General features: G+C 54.5%; 1 long non-coding RNA gene across 1 annotated transcript; it reads left to right on the forward strand.

The window, feature by feature from the left end:
- Positions 1 to 5,983: 5,983 nt before the first annotated feature.
- Positions 5,984 to 8,154, forward strand: LOC120406486. Its single transcript, XR_005599311.1, has 3 exons — positions 5,984 to 6,156; positions 7,063 to 7,181; positions 8,081 to 8,154. It is a non-coding gene; the product is annotated as an uncharacterized LOC120406486 (long non-coding RNA).
- Positions 8,155 to 11,568: the final 3,414 nt, after the last annotated feature.

Genomic DNA, 11,568 nt, shown 5'->3' on the forward strand with positions numbered 1-11,568 from the left:
TCTCTCACAGGACGCCTGCCTGGCACTAGAGTCACTCCTGATTTAGGGAGGGTCGCTTTTCACATTCGATTTCTGGTCGGTTCTGACCTTATTTGACCTCATTCCGCTGTTGCTGTTAACCACAGTCAGGGACTAGGAGGCTGAGCAGGTATTGGATTTGGGGGTGGAGTTTCCTCGGTCAGTGGCATTTGAGCTGTAACTTTCCATGGATACGTTTCTTCTTCTCCTTCAAGGAAACCCTCCAGAGACATCGGTCCCTTGGCGGCACAGGGCGCGGAGCATCGTCATTCCTGTCCTTCTCCTCCTGGGTCTGGCCCTGGCCACGTCCCTTATTGCTGTGACACTTCTATGTAAGTTCAGCTGCAGCTCCAAGCCCAACGTTTGCCAACTTCCATACAGGCCAGCTGGCTCGACTGGGGGGGTTGGGGGGACACCTCCACATTTCAGCAGAATATCGACCACGTTTCCAGTCTGTCCCTCCAAATAAATCTCCTACTCCAGGGAGTTCGAATGGAGCTGTAAGATCTTGCCCTACTGGTTTGATACTAGCACAAACCTTCTAATGCTAACGATGGTCAAGTTAGCGTGCGCGATTGTAAGGAGAGTTTTTTTGGGGGGTGGCGTTCTGTTTTTGTGTTCGGTGGGGTTTCCTTTCTCCTTGGCAGGCGCTTCGGCAGGAAGGGTGTGACAGACACAGAGGCAGCAGTGGTAGTGACCCAAGCAATGGAAGAGACAGTGAAGATGACCGGATGTGGAAGCTGCGGGATGTACATGTTCCTGGTGCATCTACCTGAAAAGAGCTTGTTTGTATGAAGCGCCGCCTGATAGAGCTGATGGAAGAGAAGAGCCGAGGTTTGGAGATGCAGGTGGAAACTATGGTTGAGTTTTGAAGGGGATTCGAGCGAATGATGGAGGGAAGGCGAGAGGAGGCTGAGGGGAAAACTCAAGACTGGCAGATCCAAGCTGGACTGGAGAATGCAGAGGGGAGACTGCTGGGTGAGTAAAGTGGCCAGTGGAAACGTGATGATGAGAACCGGGCAGAGGAAAAGACCAGCTAGAGAAGGAGAAGTAGAGCTCAGGAACAGGTTTGCTGAGTTGGAAAGTGAAGAAGGCTGCAGCAGGGAGTAGCAGAAGGTGGGAGGGCCAGGGAGAAGAGAAGAGCAGCTAGTCCTACAAGAAGAGGGGAATAGTCAATGTACATACCCAGTGTTCGGAGCCCCAGGAGGACAGAGGATGACTTGCAGTAGATCGCAAGGGAGAACAAAAGACAAGAGGAGTTTCATGCAGAAGGAATGGGAGGAAGGCCGGAGAATGGCTTGGAATTACTTTGTCAAAGTTGCAGAAGCTCTCTGACGCCTGCATCCCATGCAAGGGGAAAACCTTCCTAGGGAAGGGTTGCGGACCAGGCTGGATGACAAGTGTCTCACACAGGTGATTAGGAGAGAGCAGAAATCCTACAAGGAATGGAAGATGGGATGGATCAGGAAGAAAAGCCACCTCTTGGAGGTCAGAAAGTGCAGGGAAAAGTGAGAACTGCTGAGAGCCAAGCAGAGCTGGACCTTGCAAAGGGAACTAAAACCAACAGTAAACAGTTCTATAAACATATAAACACAAAGGGACTGCCCAACACGGAGGGTGTGTGGAGATTGAAGATAATCTAGGCATGGTCAAATGCCTAAACAAATATTTTGCCTCCGATCTTATTAAAGGGAATTGGGAGTTTTGGGCTTGTGGCAGGCTGGCTAATGGGAACGAGGATAAGGAAGTAGAAATTACCACATCTGAGGTGGAAGTCAAACTCAAACAACTTAATAGGACCAAACTGGGGGGCCTGGATAATCTCCATCCAAGAATATTAAAGGAACTGGCACGTGAAGTTGCAAGCCCACCAGCAAGGATTTTTAATGAATCCAAAAACTCAGGGGTCAGACCCTATGACTAATTTGACCTCAATTGTATGCTAGGTCTTCAAACAAATTTGGAAGGAGAAAATAATTAGGGGCATAGAGGTTCAGGGTAATAAGGATAAAAGATGACATGGTTTTACAAAAGGTAGATCGTGCCAGACCAACCTTCCTTTTCTTTGAGAAGATAACTGATAACTCATCTTTTAGAGATAGGAAATGCAGTAGATCTCCTCTCTCTGGATTGCAGTGACATTTGATACAGTTCCACAAGGGAAATTATTAGTCAATTTGGAGAAATTGGGGATTAATATTGCTGTTAATTCCTACGTGAATGACCTTGCACTTTGCACTACTGAATTTCATCCCATTTCTAATACTCCAGATTTCAAGGTCATCCAGCTCTATTCGTATGATATTCCGGTTCTCCTCCATGCTGGCAATACCTCTCAACTCTGTGTCATCTCTTGATTTCATTAGCACACTCTTCTTTTTGTGCCAAGGTCTTTAATGAAAACGTTAAATAAGATTTGTCCCAAGAGTGATCCCCGACGGACTCCATGAGTAACCTCCCTCCACCCTGACAGTTCACCTTTGAGCTTGATCAGTTGTAGTCTCCCATTTAACTGGATCCTTATACACCTTTCAATGGGGTCGGGAAGGAATTTTCCCCCAAATCAGATTGGCAGAGTCTCTGAGTTTTTTTGTCGTCCTCTGCAGCCTGGGGCATGGGTCACTTGCAGGTTTGAACTAGTGTAAATGGTGGATTCTCTGTAACTTGAAGTCTTTAGATCATGGTTTGAGGAGTTCAGTAACTCAGCCAAAGGTTATGGGACTATTACAGGACTGGGTGGGTGAGGTTCTGTGGCCTGCAGGAGGTGAGATTATGATCATGATGGGCCCTTCTGGCTGTAAGGTCTATGAGACCTGTCTCTGCCTCAATTCTCCACCTGTAAAACGGGGGGAGGAGACTTCCGTACTTCACAAGGGTGTCGTGCGACATTAAATAATATATTAAAGACTGTGAGCTGCTCAGATACTGCAGTGAAAGGAGCCAGAGACGTACGATGGATTGTGGGAAAGATTCCACAGGCAGCAGCTAGATCACAAGTCTGTTGATGGTGCACAAGCTGGAAGAGAAGCTGGATCCCTGGGGCATCGCTGTGTTGGCCCTGCAGCGATAAGGGAGTGAAGGCTGATTTTTAGGGACAGATGCTCTGCAGGTGTAAATCGAAGTAGCTCCTCTGAAGTCAGATTGACACTATCTGAGCAGCTGGACATTAGTCTGCAAACCCAGATCCTCAGAGGCATTTGGGCTCCTGGTTTCCATTGAAATCACTGGTAGTTTGGTGCCTGAACACTTCTAAGGGTCTGGGCCTCCAGTTAGCAGACATGCCCCTGAGACACACCAGGAGTGGAGCTGTCAGGATCGGCACCTGGCCGGCCATAGTGCCCAGAAGCTGCACCCAGGTCCTGCTTTCCATAGCGCTAGGTGATGCACAAACACACAGTAAAATGAGGTCACAGAATCCCAGAACCATCGGGTGAGAAGGGACCGCAGGGGCATCTAGTCTAACCCCTGCCAAGATGCAGGATTTGTTGTGTCTGACCCATCCCAGACAGACGGCTCCAGCCTCCTTTTGAAAACCTCCCATGAAAGAGCTTCCACAACCTCCCAAGGCATCTGTTCCTGAGATTTACTCTCAGTCGGCTCTGCTGGAGTTTGTAGCTCCCTGCTCCACGGAGCTGACGCCCTACGTTAAGACGGTGTAACATACACCAGGAGAGAGCCCCGAACGGGGCCTTGGCTGTGCCGGTGTCCCTCCTCGGGAGGGAAGCTGTCCAAGATTAAAATAAAAGACGTCATAGAGAACAGCCTCGCGCTCGGAGCATGTTCCTTCTCTGCGCGTGGCTGGTCTCCAGCCGCAGTTCGGTTCGATCGCTGACCTGCAGACGTGTGATTTCTAGATCTCCGGGCACAGAGCAAGCTGCAAGCGGTTGAAGAAGCGGTGCAGAAGCTCCAAGTCTCTCTGCAGCCTGACAACGCCTCAGACGCATCAGCAAAGGGATCGGACAGTAAGTCGCAGGACGAGGGTCTTAGGCATCAGGGTGGGTCAGCTCCCGTCCCTTGGCCTGGACGCTGAGCACTCTCCTGCCTACAGGGATGGTGGGTGCCTGGCATCCTCCTGCTCTCCTCCATACACTTCACTGCCAGGAGGTCCCATCCCCCATCTAACGAGCTGCTGCTCTGCACCTTCCTCTGTCAGCGGAGGCTCTGTTCCCAGGGATGGGTGGCTGCTCCAGGCTCCCTCCTAGCCAGAGGTGAAAGTAAGCCAGTCCAGTCCGGTCCGGCATATCGGCAAGAGCCAGTACGCCATGCCGGACCGCACCGGCTTCCACGGCGGGGATTGAAAGGACTCTGGGCTCCCCATGGCTGCAGGCAGCCCAGAGCCCTTTGAATCCCAGCCGCGGCTCTGGGGGCTGGGCTGGGGCCAGGATTTAAAGGGCTCGGGGCTCCCCTCAGGGGCAGGAGCTCTAGGCCCTTTAAATCTCTGCGCAGCCCCGCAAAGCTCAGGCTTCCCGCTGGTAGCCGGAGCCCCGGGCCCTTTAATTTGCCCCTGAGCCCCGGGGGGCTTCCAGCCACCTCTTCAGCTGGGAGCCCCTGGTAAATCAGTACCGGTAAGTCCTGTAAGTTCCTTTCACCCCTGCTCCTAGCTCCCTTCCTGGCAGTGGCAGGCTGGCTGCATCCGCCCCATGCTCCTGCGCAGGATGCCTAGTGGTCACCATCTTCCGTCCTTTCACTGTTGCTCCCTTTGCTCCATAGTTTTCACCTTGGCCCCTGTATTGTCAGGGTTGCATTGGTGGGAAAGACAGATGCAGCTCATGAGACACACAGGGGCCGAATTCAGACCCTGGTGTAAGCAGGACGTCAGTGGAGCTGCACTCGTGGGTCTCCATTTGCCCCCCAGTCCCTGAGCCCTCCCTGTGCAGCTCCAATAATTTGGGTACCTGCCACAGTCCCATTGCTGGAGGCAGAGCGCCCCCTTGTGGCCACGTCTCACAACCGTCTGTCTGTCTGGCACAGGGCTGCACATACAAACCCATCCATGGATCAGGTTATTCAGCGTCCAGTCAGAAAATGGGCCTGAACTAAACCCCGGCACAGAACTCGCCTGAACGCTGGGCTGTTCAAAATTCCGGCCTGGAGCCCGGGGCCAGGGCATGGGGCCATGGATGTTCTTGCAGCCCCAGCTCTACCCCATGCTGCAGGGGACCCGCTCACAGCTCACAAGGGGGGAGCAATTGGGAAGAGGTGGCTGGGGAGATTGGGGGGACAGGGCTAGAATTCAGGAGAGCTGGGGTCAATTCCCAGCTCTGCTGCAAACTTCCTGTGTGATCTTGGGCACCTCTCCCTGCACCTCAGTTCCCCTGCAGGAAAATCATCCTTTATTTCTCCCACCTTGCGTCTATTTTGGCTGTGAGCTGTTGAGAGCAGGGACTGTCCCCTCCTGTCCGTACAGCGCCTGGCACACAGGGGCCAGCAGGTGCTGCTCTACTGCACGTGCTGATAATCAAGTGTTCTGCATCTCCACTGACATCACTGTGACATTCTTCTAGGTCTGCAGCTATTGGATGAAGCGCAGGCAGGAGTCCAGCTGCTGAAAGCCCAGCTGGGTAACATCAGTGCAGCGTATGGAGAAATCCAGATCCGACTGGACAATGTCAGTGCAGCGCAAGCAGCAGTGCAAGGTCGCTACAGTAAGTACTAGCTGCAGTGCTGGCTGGTGCCATTTCTACTGGTGCCGAGGATGAACGGAGGATTTCAGGCTCCCAGGCTGACAGCGCAGCAACTTTCTCCAGCACCAAGTTCTCTTCCATTGAAAATCACCGGTGGCTGCACCTGGGCCCACACCGTGGTGATCGGTGTGGAGTTAAATTACACCCTAGGCCTCCTTAGCGTAATGGGAGCACCCACTCAGAAGTTCCCTGGCCTTGGGGCAGCTGAAGGGCAGGGGAAATGCAGCACTAGAATCTCTGGACTCCCTGTGTGTGTCCCTGTGACGTTAGCCTGGGCTTCTCACCTCAGTCTCTGCTCCTAGGTTACCTACTGACAAAGCTCTCCAGGGGCTGGACGTTTTTCAATGGGAACCTCTATTACTTTTCACAAGAAAAGAAGCCGTGGGATGAGGCCGAGCAGTTCTGTGTGTCTCAGGACTCGCACCTGACCTCTGTCTCCTCCCAGGCGGAACAGGTGAGTGCAGGAAGCTCCTAGGAGCTTGGATAATGGGTCAGTGCCTTGTTTCACACCAGAAAGAGGTGGAAGGTGGCACCTGAGGTTGAAAATCTGTGATGTGTCTTGTGGCAAATTATCCCACAAGGGATGCGAAGCCTTGGAACCTGTCTCAAGGGTTTCACTCATCAGTTGAAAAGCAGAGATGTGGCAGAGGAACAGAGCCAGGATCTGGACTTCCCAGAGTCTGGGGTGCCGGGGGAGGGGGATTTGGGGTCAGGCTCATTTCTGATTTTCCCTACTTCCCATGTAGCATTTCCTGCAAACCCAATGACCTTTCCCAGTGAGGACCCCTTTGATCCCTCTCCCCAGGCCTGAGCTCCTGCTGGACAATCTAGAAGCCTGTATCTGGAAGGCTTGTGTGCAAGGAGCCATGCACCTCTCAGAGAATCCTCGCTCCCCACGTCCCCACTGCAGCTCTCAACCCAGGCCTCTGCAGCACTTTCGGAGGAGGAAAATCCCACCCTCCGGCAGGGCCAGACTTTGCACCCAGTTCTCTGCTCCGAGCTTTGCCTCCTGCAAGGGCAGGGGGCTGATGTGAACTCTGAGGTGCCCGTCAGTACCTGCCGCAGCCCAGCCCTGAGGGGGCCGTGGGGGGAGTGTTCTGAGACAGGTCGCTGCTGTTAGCCTCAGGCAGATACAGATGCAGACGCAGATACAGAGCTGCTCCAGGGCTCCCTCAGGGCCTCCCAGCTAGTCACTGTCAGCGTTGGGGGCAGGACACCGCGTCTCCCACTGCCCAGTGCCCTGCCCACACCACCAGACGCCCTTTCCTCTCCCCCAAAATCTGTTCAGCCCAGACAGCTGCGGCTGCATCCTGCAGCCTCTCTTGGGTGACCTGCACATGCTGCAAACTGTGTTGTGCAGGAGTTTATCTCCAGCGAGACCCAGGGACAAGATCACTGGATTGGACTCACCGACCGGGAGACAGAAGGCAGCTGGCGCTGGGTGGACGGCACAGAATACAGAGCAGACGCAAGCAGGGGGTGAGTAAAGCTTGAGAGACGTGATTATTTATTACACGTTTGCTCACAAGCTCTTTCGGGCAGCGTCTGTACGGCCCCTGGTGTCTATGCAGCACCCGGCACAGCGGGCCCGATCCTGAGGGAGGCCCCCGGGCGCTGCCACGACAGCAGTGAATCCCCTCAGGAATTTCTGCTAATGCCCCTTTGCTTAGAGCAGGAGCCTCAACACGGAGTGTGTGTTCAGTGCCCACTGAGACCCCGGGCCAGAGCCTCCCCTGGGTAACTCGGCATTGACTTGAATGAACCACAGGGATTTACACCAGCTGAGGGTCTGGCCCCAAGTCGACTCAGTGCATCCAGGGGAGTCTGGAGTGAGCGGCAGGTTCCCGCTCTCCTTGGGATTGCGCTGTGCTCTCCCCTCGGTCAGGCTGGGCATGGGGAGGCTGTGGGGCCGGGGCCATGGCCGGAGCCAGCTGCAGTCGGTGCAGTGACCTCAGGGGGCTGTGGGCGAGGCCCATAAACAGGGCCAGGGAGAAGTTAATGACTGGCCCCCGCTGCCCTCTCTTCCCGTTCCTGCGTTCCCATCTCGGGGGTGCCTGGGACGTGCTGTGCCACCTGCTCTGGTTCTGGGCACTGAGATCCGAGTTGCTGCTGCTCAGCATTTGGAGCCACACACTGACTTTGGCTCTTTGCTGGCCTGTCAGGCACAGGGCAGGTGCTACCCCCGGCCGTCAGAAGCCCTTCGTTACCATGGCCACAAGAGCTGTGGAGAACTCTGAGGGGTGGCCGGGGGGTGCATTGCTTCACCGCGTCATTGCTGGGTGCCTTGGTCCCCTGCCAACAACAGAGTCCACAGAGCAGAACTGAGCTCAGGAATTGGCTGTGGTTCTCCCCTGAGACATTAACACTCTGATCCGCAGGTTCTGGGCGGAGAATGAGCCAAACAACTGGGATCAGGGGATTGGAGGCAGAGAAGACTGTGCTGAGATCTACACAATGGAGCTGAATCTGTGGAATGATGCCAACTGCTCTCTTGCCTACTAGGTGGATTTGTAAGCAGGCCCATGGACCAGCTAGGATGTGACATGCAGGTCCCAGCACCTCAGAAATCCGCCTTAGTTTCCAAGCTAGAATATTTCCCAACGACCCACTGGTGAGGAGCCCTGGGCACTGGAGCATGGGATGTGCATCGCAGGGACGCTTTGTCTTGCTGTGATATTTCTGGCTGTGGCAGCAACAGCTGCCCTTATGCCGCTCAGTGTGGCTGGCTCTGTAATTTGTATGTTTCCAGGTCTGTCACTGAATAAAATCCTTGGATCGTGGAGTTATTGTTTCACAATCACCCGATAAATAATGATTTTCTTGACTTCTGGTAGTCAGATCAGTTCATGCTGACAACAGCACCTCCGTTATCAGCCTCTTTGATTATCATGTCAGGGTTATTTCTGAGGCTGTGGATGGCATTGCGTTCTGCACGACTTAGGTTATGAGGCAAGCAATGCTGTTTTTCCACAATTTCTGCCTGTGCATGTCAGCAGAAGCATTCTATGTATAGGTCCAGACTGTCATTGTGACCCTCAGGAGTCTACCAGAAGGAGGCTGCCAGACAACTCTCCAATACCAAATTCTACAGGCTCGGCTCATGGGGGTGCTCCCAGCCCCCTGCCCTGAGCAGCTCATGGAAGGGGTTGGAAGGGATGTGCCTCCATCCCTATGGAGTTGCTGTGCACGCTGCCGCTCTTCCCCCTCCCCCTCGCTAGGGCCATCAGCTGATCGGTGCAGGGACGGATGGGGGGCAGGAAAGCACCACGATGGGGGAAGATGTGGGGGAGGGGGAAGCTTGGCTGCCGGAGGACCAAGCTTCTGCCTCCTGCCCCCGCAGGGGAGAGCGGTGGGCGGGGGGGCTGAGTGGGGCGGGGGGCCGGGATAGCGGCAGGCAGCTGCGTGCCACTCAAAATCGGCTTGTGTGCCGTGTTCGGCACGTGTGCCGTGGGTTGCCGACCCCTGGTCTACAGCCAAGCACTGAGGTACAACCGTATCTGCTCCAACCCCTCAGACAGAGACCAACACCTACAAGATCTTCACCAAACGTTCTCAAAACTACGATACCCGCACGAGGAAATAAGGAAACAAATCAACAGAGCCAGACGTGTACCCAGAAGCCTCCTACTGCAAGACAGGCCCAAGAAAGAAACCAACAGGACTCCACTGGCCATCACATACAGTCCCCAGCTCAAACCCCTCCAGCGCATCATCAGGGATCTACAACCCATCCTGGACAATGATCCCACACTTTCACAGGCCTTGGGTGGCAGGCCAGTCCTCGCCCACAGACAACCTCCAACCTGTAGCATATTCTCACCAGCAACCACACACCGCACCATAGTAACTCTAGCTCAGGAACCAATCCATGCAACAAACCTCGATGCCAACTCTGCCCACATATCTACACCAGCGACACCAGCACAGGACCAACCAGATCAGCCACAACATCGCCAGTTCATTCACCTGCACGTCCACCAATGTAATATACGCCATCATATGCCAGCAATGCCCCTCTGCTATGTACATCGGCCAAACTGGACAGTCCCTACGGAAAAGGATAAATGGACACAAGTCAGATATCAGGAATGGCAATATACAAAAACCTGTAGGAGACACTTCAACCTCCCTGGACACACAATAGCAGATTTAAAGGTAGCCATCCTGCAGCAAAAAAACTTCAGGACCAGACTTCAAAGAGAAACTGCTGAGCTTCAGTTCATCTGCAAATTTGACACCATCAGCTCAGGATTAAACAAAGACTGTGAATGGCCAGCCAACTACAAAAGCAGTTTGTCCTCCCTTGCTGTTCTCACCTCAACTGCTAGAAGCGGACCTCACCCTCCCTGATTGAACTAACAACCTCGTTATCTCCAGACTGATTCTTGCCTGCATATTTATACCTGCCTCTGGAAATTTCTATTAAATGCGTATGAACACCGCAAACCAGCAAACTCTCCAGAACCCACTCGCCAGAGGCGACGCATAGGGTGTGTGTGCAGGGTGAAGCTCCCCCCGGATTTCTGCTTGGCATGCCGGGGTGTGGGGGAGGAGGAAGAGGGGCTGTGTCCTTCTCCCACTAACGCTGACCCCTGTCACGCTCGGCCCCATCCATGGCACCTGGGCCTGGGCAGGGAGTGGAGGAAGCAGGACCAGCCATTTCTCATGTCGGCCGCTCAGGGTCTCTGCTCTGTGCAGCGCAGCAGCTGCCTGAGAGAGCCTGGTGGGGAGGTGGCGGGGGCTACCCCATCAAGGCCAGGCTACCAGGGACGGGGGTCAAGCAAGCTGGAGTCCCCTGACCCGCCGGCACGTTTACTGCTCACTCAGCCCCTGTCCCCAGCAGCGGGAGAAGGACAGAGCCCCCCGCAGGTAACTCTGGTGGGGCGGGGAGTGCATGGTGGCCCTGGGCTGGGCACAGGGATTGCTGGGCAGAGGAGACACATGGGCCGGTCACGTGTCCTCCCCTTTAGATTGGGGCCCCCCAGCACGGGGAGGCACCAGTCGTCTTTGCCACTCACTGCCCCTAAGGAACAGGGGCTTGTCTCCCCTCTCCTCCAAGAGCTCTCCACTCCAGCTCCCTGCTTTCAGCTGTTCGCTGGCTCCAGGGCAGGGACTCTTTGGCAGAGCAGGGAATTAAACCCAGCAGTCTGAGCCCCAGACAAGCACCCGAACCACTGGGCCGTCCGGTCTCTCCGTAGGGCATTTCAATGGTGCCATGAGGACGCCCGGGGCTGAGGCTCGTGCTGGTGATATGTGGTCAGGAACGGACCCAGCGTGACCCTCAGGGTGCAGGTTGAGTATGTGGGGCTGCCACATGTGATCTGAAGTCCTGAGGTGATGCTCAAGCAGGATGAAGGTCAACCAGCCCATCCCTGACAGGTGATTGTCTAACCTGTCCTTAAAAACCTCCCGTGATGGGGGTTCCACAGCCTCCCCAGGTGACCTGTGCCTGTGCTGGACCATCGTTAGACTTAGAAAGTTTGTGCCAGTATCAAACCACCAGGGCAAGATCTTACAGCTCCATTCGAACTCCCTGGAGCAGGAGATTTATTTGGAGGGACAGACTGGAAACGCGGTCGATATTCTGCTGGAATGTGGGGGTGTACCCCCACAAGTCGAGCCAGCTGGCCTGTATGGAAGTTGGCAAACGTTGGGCTTAGAGCTACAGTTGAACTTACATAGAAGCATCACAGCAAGGAGGGACGTGGTCAGGGCCAGACCCAGGAGGAGAAGGACAGCAGTGACGTCGATGCCCCGCACCCTGTGCCGCCAAGGGACCGATGTCTTGGGAGGGTTTCCTTGAAGGAGAAGAAGAAATGTATCCATGGAAAGTTACAGCTCAAATGCCATTGACAGAGGAAACTCC

Source organism: Mauremys reevesii, linkage group 5, assembly GCF_016161935.1.
Source record: "Mauremys reevesii isolate NIE-2019 linkage group 5, ASM1616193v1, whole genome shotgun sequence".
NCBI classification, from domain to species: Eukaryota; Metazoa; Chordata; order Testudines; family Geoemydidae; genus Mauremys; species Mauremys reevesii.